This window comes from Cyprinus carpio, chromosome B12 (assembly GCF_018340385.1).
Source record: "Cyprinus carpio isolate SPL01 chromosome B12, ASM1834038v1, whole genome shotgun sequence".
NCBI lineage: Eukaryota > Metazoa > Chordata > Actinopteri > Cypriniformes > Cyprinidae > Cyprinus > Cyprinus carpio.
The window spans coordinates 7,610,397-7,630,206 of NC_056608.1; positions in this window are offsets into that span (position 1 = coordinate 7,610,397).

The window sequence follows — 19,810 nt, forward strand, 5'->3', positions numbered from 1 at the left end:
TGCTGATCTTCCATTCCACCACATCCCAAAACTGCTCTGTTGGATTGAGATCTGGTGACTGTGGAGGCCATTTCAGTAAAGTGAACTCATTGTCATGTTCAAGAAACCAGTCTGAGATGATTTGAGCTTTGTGACATGGTGCATTATCCTGCTGGAAGTAGCCATCAGAAGATGGGTACAATGTAGTCATAAAGGGATGGATATGGTCAGCAACAACACTCAGGTAGACTGTGGCGTTTAAACAATGCTCAGTTGGTACTAAGGGGCCCAAAGTGTGCCAAGAAAATACCCCCCCACCATTACACCACCACCACCAGCCTGAACCGTTGAGACAAGGCAGAATGGATCCATGCTTTCATGTTCTTTACACCAAATTCTGACCCTACCATCTGAATGTCGCAGCAGAAATCAAGACTCATCAGACCAGGCAACGTTTTTCTAATCTTCTATTGTCCAATTTTGGTGAGCCTGTTTCCTGTTCTTATCTGAAAGGAGTGGCACCCGGTGTGGTCTACTGCTGCTGTAGCCCATCTGCTTCAGGGTTCGATGTGTTGTGCGTTCAGAGATGGTATTCTGCATACCTTGGCTGTAACGAGTGGTTATTTGAGGTACTGTTGCCTTTCTATCATCTCTAACTGGTCTGCCCATTTTCCTCTGATATCAACAAGGCATTTTCGTCCACACAACTGCCGCTCACTGGATATTTTCTCTTTTTCGGACCATTCTCTGTTAACCCTAGAGATTGTTGTTGTGTGTAAAACCCAGTAGATCAGCAGTTTTTTTTTTAATACTCAGACCAGGCCGTCTGGCACCAACAACCATTCTATGTTCAAAGTCACTTAAATCCTCTGTCTTCCCCATTCTGATGCTAGGTTTGAACTTCAGCAAGTCTTCACCACATCTAGATGCCTAAATGCATTGAGTTGCTGCCATGTGATTGTCTGATTAGCAATTTGTGTTACCAAGCAATTGAATAGGTGTACCTAATAAAGTGGCTGGTGAGTGTATTTTGAAGAATGTTGCTGGTAGCCATTGACTTCCATAGTATTATTATCATTCCAGTTGTAAGTGAATGGCTACCAGCAATTGTTTTGGTTGCCAATGTTCTTCAAAATATCTTATGTTCAAAAAAAAGTTTAAATAATACAGGTTTGAAACAACAGCTTGAGGTTAATCCGTGTATCATTAGTTCATTAGTTTTTTTAATTTAATATTGAGAGTAGAACAATGAAAAAACGGTTCCTTTAAAAAAAAAAAAAAGAGAGAATTGAGCTCAAATTTAGGTTTTTCGTTCTTTTTTAGTTTAATTTTTGGAGTAGAACTTTGAATATTTGATTTCTACACGTGGGCGGGAATTAAACGCCACTTTCTGCTGATTGGTCAGCCTAAGATCAAACCGTGCCGTCATCATCTTCCACAGTATCACACAACAGCAGAATAATAGTCCTCCGCTGCTGTAGTTGTAAGGATTCTTAACGCATTCATTGCAACTACATTTCTACATTTTCTTTTTTCATCAAACAAACAGACTAATGAATAGCTGGACACAACTCGTACCGGGTCATAGTCTGGACAGGGCTTTCTTCTGTGTAGACCAGCAGTTCTTAAAGCAATAGAGGGTCCACAAAATAATTTATGTTCAGCCTACCGTATTTCCAGACTGTAAAGACACTTTTTTATCATGATATAGATCCTACTGTGATTTATTCCAAAGTGTCTTATATGATGCATTTAACGTCAAATAATCTAAATGAAGCCTTTTAAAAGTCAAGTATTCACTGTGGTTCATGTTTGTGGCGTGCGCCAGAAAGAGAGAGAGAGACACGCTAAAGCAACACATTCTGTTCTCTTTATTTTTCAAAGGCATTACATTTTGTAGTTATTTTGAACTTAACGTTACACAAAAATATACATTTTACTATACGACTATAAAGGACAGAGTATTAATTATTTCCCTTCGATGGGGAAAAAAATCCAAGGGAATTTCAATCAGTACTCAATCAATATTTATTTAAACTGCTTTAAACATGGCTGCTGCTTATTTCCTGTGCCCTTCAATACTGGTCTGTTCACGTCAGTCTGCTTATTGAGATTATTTAACCCATCGCAATTTATGTGTGAACTAGAGTGACTACTCACCTTAATGTTATTATAAAGAGTTATTACTTAACACACAAAAAAATATCCTGCTCGCGATTGTTTTTTTTGTTTTTTTTTTTTTTTTTTTTTTTTTTGAAGTGGATGCATTTCTGTCGTAAAATAATCCTATGCATCTCATGGAGTAGGTACTGTGGGTTTGGTGAGAAACAAACCGAAATGGCAAGTTATTTATGAAAATCTTGCATTGCAGTCCGGTGTGCACACATCTGAATATTTGGGTTTAACTGTTCCGGAACAGTGTTGTAAATGCAACTTAACCACTGATTTCTAGTTGTGTCCTCTTTTGGAAGGCCAAACAAAGTAGCTTCACTTTCACAACGAAACGCACAGCGAACGCACAACACAGAAGGTGCCGGCGGAAGCAACAATACTACAGCGAGAAAGTTACGCCTTCTTTCTTTGCGTGAACATTAGGGTAGCGTTATGCAAATCTTCCCACATCGTGTCATAGACATGTGGGGGCGTGTTAGAATGAGCCGTTTTAGCGGGGCATGGTTGACTCTTAACTTTTATAAAGAATATCTCTTTAGATTTGAGAGTTTAGTCTTTGCAACTTTACAGATCTTCTTTATGCACCAAGAGCTTGTAAATACAAAGAGAATGGAAAAATTGAAATCGCATCATATGACCCCTTTAAATAAAAAAAAAACTAATGATACACGGATTGAGGTTGTGTAAATGATGACAGTTTTCATTTATGGGTGAACTATACCTTTAAACTGTATGTTTGTTGTTCACGTTGTTGAAGACTTGCAGTGATTGTTTTGTGGCTTTTAGTCCATGCTGATTATGTGATAACTCCAATTTTTACATCCAGATCTGGGAAGTGCTTCATTAGTTGTTATTAATGAACTAGTCAGTATTTGAGGCTCTGAAATAATTTATGAACTAAGTATTGACTAATTGTCCAAGGCTTACCCAACTTTCTGCAAAAAGGAAACCAAGTCATTATCATCACTAGTAGTGCATGTCAATATATGAAAAATTCAACCATCTCACATGGCCATGACAAGATCTTTAGTGCCGAGTATGCATTACTTTTTTATTTAACAGATAAGAATATCCTGGTTAATATATGGGTAATGCATCTTATATATGCAACTGACATGAAATTTGCATGCTGTTGATGTATATTGTTGTAAATTATATTATCAGAACAATATAACTGCCATGATATTTGCTAAATGTCTTTAGAAAATAATCTGAGATAAAGTAATCCTAACAAGAGACTATCTCTCTCATGCGGATAATAGTGTTCCCTAATCGAAAGTGTTACCAAATTGTCTAATAAATAGGACATTATATCCCTATATACTCTCTTTCAAAACAAATATGCTGAGTGAATCAGCATGTTTATTTGCAACACCTCATTGCAGCCAGGAGATGGAGGAATTGTCTCATTTCCTCACAACAGTTTCAACGTGTCTTTCTCCTAATTGTCTTCGCTCTTCACTGCTTCTTCAATGTGCAAAAATATCTTTTACATTTGTTAAAAAGGGTAAAATTAGATTATTTATATCATGGATGTATTCAAACATATACTTAGTAAAATTACATGGGAAAACTATCAAACATATAACTTATAACTTAAACCTAATTTAAACCTGGATTCTCCTGATGACGTGTGATCTGGTGTAAAGTGACAGTTATCCCTCCCCTTTAGGAAACTGTCACTCAATTAGCAAACAGCAATGATCCAATCTAAAATTCCCAATGGAAAAAACCAAGTCACATCCAATATATTTTTATATATATATATATATATATATATATATATATATATATATATATATATATATATATATATTTGTTCGAAGAAAAGATTATTACAGTTTCCGTTTCATGTCCCCAAAATCCTCTCCTCATTATACCACTGTTCTAAACCCCAGGTTAATGGAATCTTGTCTGGTGTTTTGACATTGCTCATATTTTGCATAAATAATAACTAATAATGAATATTCATAATCTTTCTTAACTCTTATTAAAGTAGTTGCAGCAGCAACTGGAAGTAAACTCTTAACAGTCACAGTCAAAGAACGCCAAAATATTAAATGGAAGGCATTCAATCATTTATTAAATTTATAAAAGTCATTCCAAAATATCAAGAGAAGCGTGATTTTGGCATTACACTATGTGGGGTCCCCTCAGACCATCAGACGGCACCAGTTGCACTGCCCAAAGTACGGCCCTGGCATTGCAGTGACGTAATGACTTACCACCTGACGACTGATCGCTGATCAGGTGCCTCGTCAAAGCTTCTAGCGGTAACATTTTAAGGGGCTGTTCATACAGCACGTGTTAGTGTGCTCCAGTGTGCTGCTTTTCCATTGTTTTTCTATGCGCTAGATATGTTCTATGTTTGGGGCCGATCACACAGAACATGTTTTTGCATTCTACTGCGCTGCCGCCTGCCAGTGTTTTTCTATGTAAACATTTGCAAGATGGACCACCATTGTTTGTTATTTTTTATTTTATTTTTCATGCTGCATTCTGTGAACGGTCCCTTAGACTGTCTGCTCATGTCTTGCATCATTTGAAGAGTCTCACGTAGTTCTAAAAATCCATCACTCTAGTTCAACTTATAAAAAATGCATCTCTAGACCTTGCATTTTTTTGATTCCAGTGCCTTCTGTTTCACATTCTTCAGCACAAAAACATTCTGTTTGAACGGCCCCTTTTTCCATTCAATATGTGTCTATTATTTTTAAATGCAAAAATGATTTTTGTGTGAATGCCCCCTAATACAGCATTGTTTTCCTATGTACACTACTTTCACAGCAAATGCAGGGTTATCCCTGCAAAAGCAGTGGAGTAGGATTTCATAACTCTGTGTCAAAAGCAGTGATAACCTCCCTTCTGAATTACAAGTTTGAAATGTTCCCCTACCCAGGGTTAAAAGCAGGTACTAGAATGATGATAACCCAGTGTAGCCCTGTAGTCATCTTGTTTCATAAGTTGTTTATCATTGAACATATCAACCAGTTTAGTAGGACTAGTAGCAGCAATAACACAGTTTAATGTCGATTTATAGATTATTTAAAGAAAGGAAGAAACTGTTTTCCCTCTCTCTCTCTCACATACACACACACGTGTGTCTGTGCCTGCGGGTGTGTAGCCGCATGTATGCAGATTGGGTTCTTGTATTCCTTTGATCCGCATGAAGGGAATTATAAATGGCTTTTACGTAACTGTTCTCCTGCCCAAAGAGGAAAAAAAGATTAACGTCTCAAACTTTATTCTGCTTTACTCTCAGTGTTTTCCTCCCTCCCTTTCTGAAGCCTGGCAGGCTTGTGTGCGGTGCGGAGCTGTGTCTGTATTTAGGTCATCTCACTCAACGAGTGATTCCCTGCATGAAGAAAAGGAACAGAGAGGAGCTGTGGGAAATATATAATATAGGTGTCGGTACTCCCCTTCTTTGCATATATATGTTGGTAGAGACAGAGGCTAACTGAAGAATAAATGGAAATATTTATTTACTGACAATGCTGACGTACAGTGCTTAAATTTTTTACACCACGTGTCATAATAATAACAAAACTAAATATATTAGGAATCTGTCAAAATCTTATTTAAAGCTAAAAAAAAGTCATTTATTAGGCAAATAACAAACTGAAAAAATGAAATGGTCTATAATAACCAAATAATAATGCATTTTATTTTTATTATTTTGTATGGCCTCCTTTGGCCTTGATAACAGCTTGCATTGTTGCTAGCATTGTTTTTATTTACTTTTCCACAGTCTCTGTTGTTACTGACTTCCAAATAGTTTGTAGCTGTTCTAAAAGACAAGCTTTTGATGAAACTTTTGTGTGATCTATGTTTGAATCCATTAAATCCCAACAATAATTATATTTTAGCATAAGAAAGACTACTGTGAGTAAGCTTATATATACTGGTGTGGATTAACCATGGCAGAAACATAAAAAATCAACTATACTGTTAGTTTAGGGCAGCTGTGGCACAAACGTTACATTGGGTGGTGGTCTAAAAAATTTGCAATGCACTGTATTTTAATTGTGACAGACCTAATATATAGCCTATATTTGCTCTCTATTGGTGTGTCTACCAAGCACAGGGCTACAACAATATGCAATTTGTGTGCTTGTGTGTGTGTGTGTGTGTGTGTGTGTGTGTGTGTGTGTGTGTGTGTGTGTGTGTGTGTGTGTGTGTGTGTGTGTGTTTGTGTTTGTGGTTTTTTTTGGCAATGTGATGTTTGTCAGCAGTGACTGCCTGCTCCCATGATGCGTTGAGATCAAATCTCCCTAAACTCTAAAACTACTTAAAAATTTGTATCTAAAAATGTATCAGTTTCAGTTTAGTTTGCACCAATCCTGGGTTTTAGGTACCATGAAAGTGGCTTGGCTTTTAGTGGTGTTCATTACCATAGTAACTTACGCTCCACAGCTAACCTGCTCCGGGGCTGGTTATGTTCTGGTTTAGATCTCAAACCGAAATTTGACCAATCAGCTTCAAGCAAAGTGACACATCTCTGAAATAATAAAGCCAGTTCTCCAGTGTCTCCTACTCCAAATTAAAGGACACTACATAGTAAAACATTTTTTTCTAAAGATAAAATTGTCTGATTTTTAGAGATGATTTTTTTTATAATTATTTTATATGATTTATATTATTATTATTATTATTATACCCTTAATCCATTACACAAGCTAGCTTAGTTTAATAGTAATTATTAAGCTTTTATTTTAAATTAATATAAACATAAATAATATGCAATATAAATAAGTTTTAGAATCAGTAGCTTTAAACATGACTACATACAGTATGAGCTTAGATTTTAAGTGTTTTTATACCTATAAATATTAACTATAAACTAACTTTACAACTTTTACTTGCGCTTATATGGCAAGATTAAGTTTTCCTCTTTTGTGGATAGATCGTTTCATCTTGTAAATGTGTTTAAATTCGTCATATTTAAACTTTGGTAGTGAATCGCACTGACTCTCTCAAGAGTAGTGGATTAAAGTTTTAAGGGATTTTGTTTGGTTTTTATTGTTTTAAAATTTTATTGTGCACGTGCTCCATTAACTCTGTATCAAGCCTGAGTTGACAGAGAAAGTTGATCAGCTTCATGGTACCAACAAAGCCAGATTCGACTGGTTTGGTTTTGTCAACTCAAAACTAATCTTGTAACCCTGAGTTTGTTCAGCCACCATCATGATACAGGCCCCTGGTAGATATGGGTCATTGCTTGCAACTCAACTCAAATTTACAAATCCAAAAACAACTACAAATTCACACTCTAATATTATGGGGTACTTACAGAAAAAGATTAAAAGCATAAATACCCCAGTTATCCTGTTCCACAAAATGCTTCACAGGTTTTTACTTTTGACACCTGCTTGTTATGTAGAAGTCAAAACATTTACATGTTTTCAGACAGTAAAGATACAAGAGAGTCCGTTTCAGATGCTTTCTCTGCTTTTCACTGTTGCTTAGCAAAATAGTCTGATGTACAGTGTGTTCCATTTGACCGTAAGTGCCCTGCCAAATGGACTTCACAGGCTATTCCACCATCTTAAGTGAGATTCCAATCCAAAGGGAACTAACATATTTAGCTGGAAGGGCACTGCAAGTGATGTAGGGAATAAGGGAACATCAATAATTAATTTTGAATTTAGTCATTGTGCATCACAGTATTTAATTAATCCCTGGTGTTATAATTTATATCATTTTATTTACATAAGTATATTATGTCATCATAGTTTAAGCTCCTATAATATGCAGGACTCAAGTGTTGACTATGTTGGCATACATTTTTTTATGTAACAGCAGCAGCTGTGAGTATGTGACTAAAAGTGCAAATCTGGTTGGCCAGTCTTCTTCACAGTGTGACGGAAAAGATATTATACTGCAGCATGTTGTAGTTACGGTAATTACAAGATGAAAACCCGTGATGTTCTACTCTGAGCTGTTCACATCCTCTTATTCAGAATTACACAATCTTTGGCAACACTATCAATGGCAAAATGATTCTGCAGAGGTCAGGTGGTGCAAGTCAGAGCGCTTATAATTTCTTAAAGTTGTAAATACAGTTCTACCAGGATGTGAACACTTTTTACAAGTTGAAATCTCATATTAATATAGCGCAAGCATAAAAAAAATGTTGCATTGACAAATGTGAATGGATATATATTTATGACTATTCATTAAAATTAAAATATTTATTGTGCTGAATATTCATACTGAATATTCATCTTGGTGTGGACATGCCTATAGATCGAAAACATATTTAAGTTAGTAAAATTATCTTCATGTTTATAGCCAGATGCTAACTGCCTGAATAAAAACACATATGGTTTAATAGAGGACCGTATTTTTAAGAAGTACAGAAGACAGTAGTGAGTATTGAGAGTTGCTGATATGTAAGAATATGCATCAGATCATTTCAAGCACTGGAAAGAAGAATCATCTTTGTCTGGTTTTCCCACCAAACTTTCCCTCCTTTATCCTCCCGCCGTAATCTTCCTCTTACTCCCCAAGGACATGCGTCTCTCTTTTCTCAAAGATGACATCATATTTCATGTACGGAAGAGTATACAGTACATCTCCAGCAGGCACATGAACTCTGTGGCCCTCTCATGTCGCTCAAAGGCCTGGGAATGGTTTTGTGTGATGTAAACAGAGTAAATTGACATAGTTACGGTGGGGGAAGGTTTGGTGACAGCAGAAATATTATGATTGGAGAAATTCTCTGACATGGAGCTCAAGCATCTGGTTCATTTCCTTCCTCCTTTGGGGTCAGTGTGTTTATCCATTTAGTCGAGCTTCATTGCCATCCGTCTATCTGTTGTGTGGGAGAAAGAAAATGTGTGCGTGTTGTGTCCTGTCCTGCATTGTGTTGTTAGTATGTTACTCTAACTTGATATGACAAGCCAAAAACTGCTGTACCAACAGCATTTCTATCTATCTATCTATCTATCTATCTATCTATCTATCTATCTATCTATCTATCTATCTATCTATCTATCTATCTATCTATCTATCTATCTATCTATCTATCTTTTTTTGCAGCTTCCCCAGATTATGCAATGTTTTATCAGATGTCTTTACATGGTACTTTACATGTTTATCACATGGCTATTCCTGTCTGAATTACTGTAGCTGCAGTATGGACTTTTTCAAGCCTCCTTGTTGGTTAAAAGAAACTAATCATGAAATTCCAAGCTACAAAAATTGCTGAATGAGTTAAGAATAGACAAATAGAGTGTTGCAGGAAGACATATTTTGGTAAGCCAAAACCCAGAAACGAGTTAGCATTTTAGCACCTCTAGTTCCATCGTCAGTGAAGTCAATGCTTTTGGTTAAATGCCTGAAATAAGGTCTGTGGTTAACACTCTCAATATATTGTGACTATGACATAAAACATGACTACAACCATATACTGATATGGAAGCCCATAAAAAAATAGTCGCAAGATTTCGCAGTTCTGACTGTATAACCCAATTCCAATCTTATATTATGCAATTCTTACTTTGCAACTTACAATTACAGTTTTATATCATGCAATTCTGAGAAAACATGTCAGTATGTGATGTTGAATATTATTTTAAATTTTGTTATTACTTTTGTTTGTTTTATGGATTATTTTATAAGACAATGGAACAAAATCCTATTCATTTTTTCGTAAAGGGACCCAGGAAGATCCTACTTTGATATGTCATCACTGCTGTGGTCTAATGACAATGGAAATATGGTGAAATGGTGTTTATAGGTGGTAATGGCAACTCATGCTGTGTGCTGTGTAAAATAAAGTTAAGAATAGTTTTGTTTTATTTGTGTTTTTTTTTGTTTTTTCTTTTAGTTCTGAGAAAAAAATCATAGTAATCTCATGTCTCCTCTAGAATTTCAGAAGAGAGTTCAAACTGTTCTTTGACTTGCCAAGATACCAAAATCACCATTAAAGACATCTCAATATGATCTTCAGGTTTCACTGTCCACATGAATTGTATAGTTCTGTACCTCTGTATCTCTACTTAAATGAAACAAGACCGAGAAATCCATTAAGTCTCCTGAGACGATTAAAGAGCAACCTCTAAGCAATAAAAGTTCTTTTGTGGCTAGGAGAGATAAAGGGGTATTAGGCTCCGATCTTCAAGAAAGAGGTGTGTTTACATGTTTTTGATGTGTGTTTGCCATTAGAGCCATCCTGGCCTCTAGATGGAGTTGTTGGCTTTTGGCGGGTCAAAGAAAAGTAGGCCTACTGACCCATTAAATGCACAAGTGTGTGTATGAGAGAGATTTGTGAATATGAACCAGGAATTGTTCATTGATTCTGTGAGCATTAAAACAACAATTATCTCACCATTTAAGGCTGGAATACACTTTTGCCCAGATTTTGCCCTAATTTGCATTCTGGACGAGTCTACGCTACTGAAATTCAAAGCTAATCAGCAGATGTTTGCTGAATCTCCATGGGTGTTCTACAAAAATATAAACAGCAGGAAGGTTTGGAACAACATATGTAAGATTTTCCTATATATGAAAGTATGTTTTTGTGCCCCTAGACATTCCAGGATGACTTTCTAGGTCCATAAGCAGGTGAGTTTGTGATGAATGCTAGACTGATGGCAGGTTTTTGGGGGAACGACTGCTGAGCGCTGTGTGATGGCCCAGCCACAGGCCCCCCTTCCTTGGTAACCTTTACCACAGGTCTGCCTGTCAGCCTGGAGCTTTGACTCATCCACAGCCACGATGCCCTTTTCTCCGAGAGCACCGTCAAATGTGATGTGACATGGAGGAAAGAGAGAGGGAAGACAAAAAAAAAGAGAGCGAGAGAGAGTGAGTACATCAGGTGAATGAGGGAATGACATTATTTGATGGTGCTCTTGGGAGGCAGATTGATTATATATATATATATATACACTCAAGCTTCAAGTTCATGCGTTTGTGAGAACAAGATATTTACATTTTCCAGAGTTTAGGTGTTCTGAGTGGTTATAAGGCATTGCTTCAGGTCTTTATGATATCCTGGTCTCAAGGTATGGCCTGGGCCTATTCTTATTCACCAGGACAAAACACAAGAATGACTGAAGTAATGGTAAGATTTATGTAGCGCAACAGTAGTCATATATTTGACTGACAGGTGGACTGTGTATTACTGACCTTTATAACAGGCATCAAACATCAGCTCAGATTTGCTTTTGTTGCCACTGGAAAGCAGCAACAATGTTATAGCTCTGGTTTAGATCAGACAAAGGGGAAAAAAGAGTCTGTTAGTGTCTGACAGAACCTCCTAGAAAGCCAGACAGCCCTCTAGAGACAGAAAGAGAAAGAGTATTCATATGCAGGTATAGAGGAAAGTAGAACAGTGGAGCTGGAGATAGTACAGACTGCATGTGTGCATTTTCTAACATTGCAAAATGCTGCATGCACTGTTCTTTTGAAGTTTCTATTTATCAGAGAATCATTTTCCACACATTTTTATTTTATTTGAGACTATAATTTTTTTTCGACTCCTATTTTATACCTGCCACCACATTTAATATCTCCCTGGTTTGAAGATTTATAGTATAACTGCAGAAAGCGAAGTATCTGTGAGGTTTTTAGAAGTTTCAACATCAGCTGTTCACAGTTTGCCAACTGCCCTCTTCTCTCCATTTATTAATTTCTCCTTATGTTTTAGCATTATTTCTGGTATTTCCCCCCTGTTTCTTTTCTCTCCCACATATTTTTATACTCTGGACATTCTGCAGAAATTCAAGCCTCTGAAATATTTTAGCCAGGCATTTTTTACAAATAATTTCTCAACAGTAACAGTTTCTCACTCTCCCCTCTACTTACAGTCACTTTTCTGTTCGGCTTTTTTTTTTTTATCACCGTCTTCACATTAAGAAGCGAGAGCTGTCACTTAATAAAAGCTTTTTATTTTAGTCAAATGATTTTAATCTAGCCTGACTTTCGACTATCAGCATAAAGTACAACAAAATTATAGCAATTTTCTTTTTTTGATCTAGTAAATAGATAACTATTTTGGGGCAGTTGCCACTTCCTTCAACTTTTATGTCCCTCTAGGGCAGGGGTCTCAATCCCTGCTGCTGGAGACCTAGCGTCCTGCAGATTTAAGCTTCATCCCCAGTCAAACCTGAACCAGCTAACCAAGGTGTTCTGGGTTACATATTACAGGCAGGTGTTTTTAGAGTGTGTTGGAACTGATGTTTACAGGATGGTAGCTCTCTATTAGCAGGGTTTGAGTTCTCTACTCTAGGGCCTTACTGCAATATTTTGGCTTCTTGCCCTGACTTTCGATTCAGAGGTCCATTAGCTGCAACCCCAGCCAAAGATATCCTTCCTCAAAACCCCTTCTGGCAACAATGGAATCCCTTTTCTCAGAAGTAGCAGCTACAAGAGTCTTCTAAATGGATTTTGTAGCTGTGGTGGGGTTCGAAGCCTAGGGGAGCCCAATCCTCCTCCTGGAGAGCTACTTACCTGCAGAGGTCAGTTCCTACCCTGCTCCAAATACACCTGTAATTATTGTGTTACTAAAGATCTTTAGTTTAGAATATTGGTTTGTGAAGAGTTCAGATGCAAAAGCCTCTAAGTGCCATCTAAAATTTTCTTCTAATATGATTATTTTCTCAGGCTCCTATGTTTATGTTCAGTTATTTTACTTTAATGGGAAAGAAAAGAAACTATTTATTGCCATTAAAGTGAAATTACTGAACCTACACATAGGAGCCTGATACAAATGCTCATTTTAGAAGAAAATTTCAAATGGCACTTAAAGGCTTTTGCATCTGAACTCTTCATATACCATTTGTTTTTCTAGATGACTTTAATAGCTTCACAGAGCTTTATCAGCATGAAGACTTGCAGCTACGTCTTTGAACTTTCACTTCTCTCCTCATGGTAACCACAACCTTATCTGTCACTACAACTTCCCCATACAAACACTTCTGGTAAATATCATTAAACATCAACTAGTCCCAAAGAACATGTATTTATTTCCACTGAATTCTAACCTTAGAAGTGAACACAAACTATAGAAATCCTTCAGCATGCAGCTCTCTGGGCTACATTATATTTAAGTCCAATTTCACTGTTTCAATGCGACATTGTATTCAACAGATTTTTTCAAATGACTGACCAAAACAAAATCCAGTAACTGGGTTGGTGTAGGGTGTGGTTTTACTGAATATAGCTGAACTTGCATCTGGAAGTCAGTCAAAGGTCAGCCAAACTGAACCATTCTATGAATGTGTGCTGATTTTGTAATCTAGTGCACACTGAAAATTTGGAGTGAACTGTTGTTAACACCTCTGAAGGCATAATATATTGTCTCTATCTATGTGTATGCTGGAGTTTATTGCCATCTCAAACATGCTCAATAATTCAGAGCAACTGCTAAATAGCTCAACAGTGACCACAAACTGCAGTGGCTCTGAAAGCATTTTCCTCATTAATTTTCTGCATGGCATTTTCAAAGATTTGTAAGCTGTAAACTTTAAACCAAAACAACCAGCTATTAATCAAAACACTGCAAAATTAATTTGGACATTGTTTAAATTATGTCTCTCCAGGGTCCACCTTGGTTTGGCTAAATACATGCTCTTTTTGCACATTTTAAGCTATTAAATTTGAAAACATGACTCCTTCAAAGTTTTTCTTGTATGTTGGCTCACTGAATTGAAGTACATGAAAATTTAGAAAAAAAAAAAAAAAAAAAGTATAGGGTTGTGTACCTAACATCTTGTAATAAACAATTGACAATGAAATCCCATTAAGCTTTGCAAATGACATAATCAAATCATAAACAATGGTAAAAAAATATTAAACAAGTAACAATAAGTTATTGACTATATTCATAAAATATGAGATATTGAAAGTTTATTGCAAAAATATTCAGTGCAATTTAAGTGTGTAAGGAGACCAAATTGATTACATCATCTGTGAAGCTTTATGGAAGTGGCTAAAGTACTATTGCAGGCCACAGTGCTATAGATAATTGCTGGAAATCACTGGATATAATGCAACACATGTAACTGTGTATAACTATGTTAACTGTGTCATGTCAAACATTATCTATCGAACATCCCAAAACAAAGAGTATACTCTGGAGAATCCTCTCTCTATTTCTCTGTGTCTCTGTCAATCACACATTTTTAAGTTGCATGACTGCGGTTTCACACTGCTCTGCTTTTGTCAGTTTGAGAGATGAATATCAGTGCTGTGTTACTGCGACATGTGTGAACTTTATTGCTCACAGCCAGATCTGATCATACACTAAATGCCAGACTGACATCACATATGAATATATTAGGCTATATATTATGCTTTTCTTTTCTTTTCTTTTCTTTTCTTTTCTTTTCTTTACTTTTTATTAGAAATCACTTGCAGATTAGCTGAGAATATTGGAAAGTGGGTGTATTTTTGATGGTTGTTGGGCACTCATCTCATTGACTAACCTTGAAGGACAATTCTGAAATCAGAATCGAAGTATTACTGTTGTTGCCGATTCCATTTCTCTAATTTAAATTAACACATTTATATCATTATTGTAATGCATATCCCATACTTAATTTTTTCCACAATATCATGAAGTTCTGCATAAAACAATGTTAATATATTCAGCAATTTGACACTACACCCCAGGTTCTTGGCTGACCTTGCTGGCATTAGCAATGTCGAACCCATCTGTACAGTTATAATTGACTAATGGTTTTGCTTTGATTATGAGGACGTCAGGGTTATGTCACTTCGGTCTTGTGTTATTCATGGTTTTGTGACAGAGCCCTGACATTCCCGTCATGTCCTGTTTTTGTTTGTTTGTGGTTCCTGGGGCAGTCGTGGCCTAATGGTTAGAGAGCTGGACTTGTAACCTCAAGGTCGTGGGTTCGAGTCTCATGTCTGGCAGGAATTGTCACTGGGGGGAGTGAATAGCTTATGCTCTCTCCCCCTTTAATACTACGACTGAGGTGAGACCCTTGGGGAAGGCACTGAACCCCCAACTGCTCCCTGGGATGCCGCAGCATTGGCTGCCCACTGCTCCGGGTGTGTGTTCACTGCTTTGTGTGTGCACTTGGATGGGTTAATGCAGAGCACAAATTGAGTATGGGTCACCATACTTGGCCACATGACACTTCACTTTTGTTTTCCACATGGCTGGTGATTTTGTTTTGCTGGCTTGTGTTTTTGTTTTGTGTGAGCACATGGCTTTTGTCTTTGCTTCCTGTGTGCCATGTGCTCTCATGTCAATTGTCTTGACACTATCCATCTTGTTACCTGATTATTGGTTAATTTGCCCCACCTGTGTTTCCCTCATTACCCTCCTCAAATGCTCCCTATTTATTCTCCATGTGTTTGCAGTCCTGTGCCAGTTGGTTGTCGAATGTTGAGTGTGTGCCTTGTATTCTTCCAAGCCATCTTTTTCCCCTACTGGGTTGGTGTTTTGTTTTATTTTATGAACGCACCATTGAGTCCTCACTCCACCTTTTACCCTAACCTTGATAGAGGATTTCTGTCTTTGAAAAGTTAAGCTGAAAGTGGTGTTCCTTCATCCAGTCCAAAATGTATGAAAGGCAGGAATAAGCTGGTGGGGTTGTCAAGTGGGAATGACAGGTAGAACGGCCTAAAGATTTGTGATAGAAGCTTTGTACGTTGATTGGGGTTAGTGAGTTTGTATATTCTATATTGGGAAGAGGAGGGGGCCAGACACTGAACCCTGAGGCACCCCAGTTGTTACACATGAAGATTCATATACTAGGTTAATTTTGAATCCCTGAGTAACCTTAACACCACTCATGACCTATACCTTGAAAGCATTAAATGTGAGTTTTTGCAGGACAAGGTTTACAATAGGTTTACAACAAATGAGGTTCCATGACAGTTAGAATGCTGACTTAGAAGGTAGTTTCCTGGATAGATAGCATAGCAGATATGGTTTGTTTGTCAGAGTTAAAACATACTTCCAGAGCAATCTTTCACACAGATTGAGCTGTCGTTATGTTGACCTGAGACAATGTGCTGCTCTCTGCCAGCAGGCTTTTTCCAGGCCAGGCCTCAGACCAGAAAGATGAGTGAAGAGCAATCCCAGAAAATCCCAGACTTTTTCACCCCCTATGCATGGCTGATTACCTGGGTCCCTGCCAACACTCTCAAGGAACAGATTCAACAGGGGTTTATTCACATATAAACACTGATCATCATATCACATGTGCACAGAGCTCATCAAAAATAGTAAACGGAAACTCAACAGTACTTGCTAGATGTGCAAGAAAAAACCTAATTAGTTCTCCTTTATCAAGAAAGCATGTTGAAGATTCTGTTTACCATATCTAATGTGCTCTGTGTGTGTGCATCAGTCAACGGTCACTTCACAGGACATTGCTTGATTTATATGTATTTATTTTACAATATCAAATGATTTATGTCAAATGATGTATATTAAGATTGTATATTATGATTGTATTGTTTTTGTAAGAAAAATATCCATATTTAAAATGTTATAAACACTTTTATGTTATTTCCGCTAACTTCACTTCCGCTAATTGTCATATGTGCAAGCCATTCAAGGCAGATGATGTAGGACGCATGCGCAGCACACGCACCTGTGAGATATGCTAGTCTCGAGTGTAGGATGCCTTGAGGGTGAGTAAAACATGGGTTAATTTTTGGGTGAACTAACCCTTTAAGGATTTTGAATGAAATAAATGTGAGTAATTGATAGCCCTGCATATTCATCTAAAAAAAAAAAAAATGTATGTTTCTTGTCAATTTCACACTGCCAAGGTTATTGCCAATTGTTCAGACACATGATACAGTGTTTGAATATAATGGCCAAATATTTACAAACAAACAAACAATCAAAAATAAACTGACTGGTTGCTTCTAAAATAATTTTGTACTTTTATAGGCGTATGGTTGATTTATTTTCAGTTTAAGGAAAATCATGTCAAACTGTGCCAGAAATCATTCATTAGAATAAAGAATATAGTTTGAATCTTACTATTATATGGTCCAAAAAGTAAGCTTAGGACAAATGAGACTCCTTGCTGCTTCTGTGGTCATTAAGAAGAATGCCAGACATTGTTCTTGAACCATCGAGACTAGAGGTTTAAGTTTCAATCGTTCCAGAATTGATTGTTCTTTCTCCTCTCTCTGTCTCTTGCTCTCTCTTTATCAGATTTGGAACTTTTCTACAGTGCGATATCCCATTCACAGATGAAGAAGAGTGTTATCATTCCGATAGTGTACTCTCATCCGTCATTCCCTCCCTCGTTTATTCATAGCTGCTGCATCTCGTCTTCATTGTCCGTTATTGTGGTATCTGTGTCTGACATTCCTTCTTCATTCTGGAGGAAATCATTTGTCCAATTCAGCCCGAGGACTCTTTCTCTACAAACACCTTTTTTAACTTCATGGTTTACCCTATATATTGCATCACATACCTTTTACCACGTCACAGGGTTTTTCGAACTAAGTTAATAGTTCACCTAAAAATATATAGCTGTCTCATATAGCTGTGTGGTTCCATACTCTTATGACTTGCTTTCTTGTGTGGAGCACAAAAACAGAAGTTTAGGAGAATGTTCACACTGCTCTTTTTCATGCACTGGAGGTGAATGGATACAGGGGCTGTGAAGCTCCAACCAACAAAAAAATAAAACTTTCAACTTTCAACAAAATTAACAAAGCATCTTAAATTCACAAGTGTCTACAATGCACCATTGTGACAAGTTTTACCTCAATTGCATCATAAGTTATATTATTATTGTGTGTTTAAAGTCACTGTGAAGTGGCTTGATGTGTGTCTTTCCTTGGTGCTTTGACAAATTTCCAGTTGAATAATAAGCCAGGGCCATATATTGAAAAGGTAATCTTTTCTTTCTTTCTTTTTTTTATTTTTTTTTATGATAATTTGCAGTACTGGTTATCATGCGAAGTTTAAAAAGCTTTTAATTTGAGTTGGTCAATGATCCGTATCTGTATGGTCCATTCTGTGCTATCATGTCTCTGGACAAGAGACACTGCGTGTGTGTGTGTGTGTGTGTGTGTGTGTGTGTGTGTGCGCGCACGCTGTGGACTTCATTCACCCCAATGGAAAGCATATTTACACTGTCTTATTGTTTTGCCACTGACTTGCAGGTTCGTGGACGAATCAGAATGAAAACATATCCAGATCACATTTTACACCAAAACCAACAGGAAGAGCAATTATACAAAAAATGCCAGTTTTCTTAATGAAAAAAAAAATAATAAAAAAATCTAATTACTTCTTAATGCTTTTTTTTCCACCCTCATTGGTGATTTTCATTAATGTAATATGGGGGTGGGGGTATATTCAAAAGCAGGAGGGAGAGAATTGATTATCTGTCTGTGTCTATCCGTCAACTCTCATCTCTAGCCCAAGTTTCATTCAGCTAGAAGAATGTGAAATCTTTGTTTTTCGGTCTACCTGACTAGCATAGAGTGATCATCTAGAAACAGCACATTAAAGCCAATGGGACAATACAGACAAACACTCACACCTGTGGGAGTTTGGTCCGTGAGATACTCTTGTCTGATCTATTCAGGTTTTTCTCTTCTGCCCTCAAATGTCAGTCTTCAAATTTCTCTCTGCCTGTCAGCTTCTCCATCTGATGAAAGCCAGCATCCACAAAACCTGTTTAGAGAGCAAACAGAGAGAGAAAGAGAGAGGGAAATTGTGAGATAATGGGAGTTCTTGATAGCGGGGATAGGGTGACAATTTGTTAGATAAAGAGAGATTGGGGGATGCTGGGAGGCTGTATTAGGGTGGGCAGCTCAGTGTCTTGTCTCTCTCGGCAGTGACACACACTTTGCTCTGAGCAGGATGTTACAATTTAAAATGTCTCCTGCTGTGAGGTAACAGTGTATCATAAAACAAAACCAAGAGACAACTTGATCTGCACGCACGCACAAGCACACACACACACACACACACACACACACACACACACACACATATTAGCACCCCCTATTCATACTGTCTGCCAACTCGCTCTATGCTTATTTTTTGTAGCCAACATCAAGAACAGTATATTTTAGTTTTTAGACTTCCAAAAAATTATTCAGAATTGTGTCTGTAACTTCCACATATGAATATCAAATAGGGATTACATTAATCCATTACCTAATCCTGCATTTACTTATTGAAAATATATAAACTCACTGAAATCCCAGCAAGCACAAAACATTAATGCACCATTTTACTACTACTACTTTAATTAGTGCACTATAGATCAGGGGTTTTCAATTTGGGGTCCAGGGACCCCCAGAGGCTGCAAGGGAGTGCTACGGGGTCCGAGCAAAAGATTACAGAAAAACTATGTGAAAAAAAAAAAAAAAAAGATTACAATAAATAAATAAGATGTGAATATCATATGTGAATGACATTTTCTAAATGGTTAGATATGGTAAAACTAAACAAATAGTTGAAAAAATGCATGGTACATTGAAAAAAAGCAAAATAATGTAACAACCTAATAGAAACTAGATATTTTCTAATGTTTTACACATATTTATAAGATTAATTTTCCAACTCTATGAACTGGGACTTTATGGATAAAAATATATAGCTGTTTTTAATATTAATATAATTTAATACTACTGTCCCTGTACTAAAATGATCATATTTGTGGGGCTGTGATATGTAAAAAATAAAATTCCTGCTCTA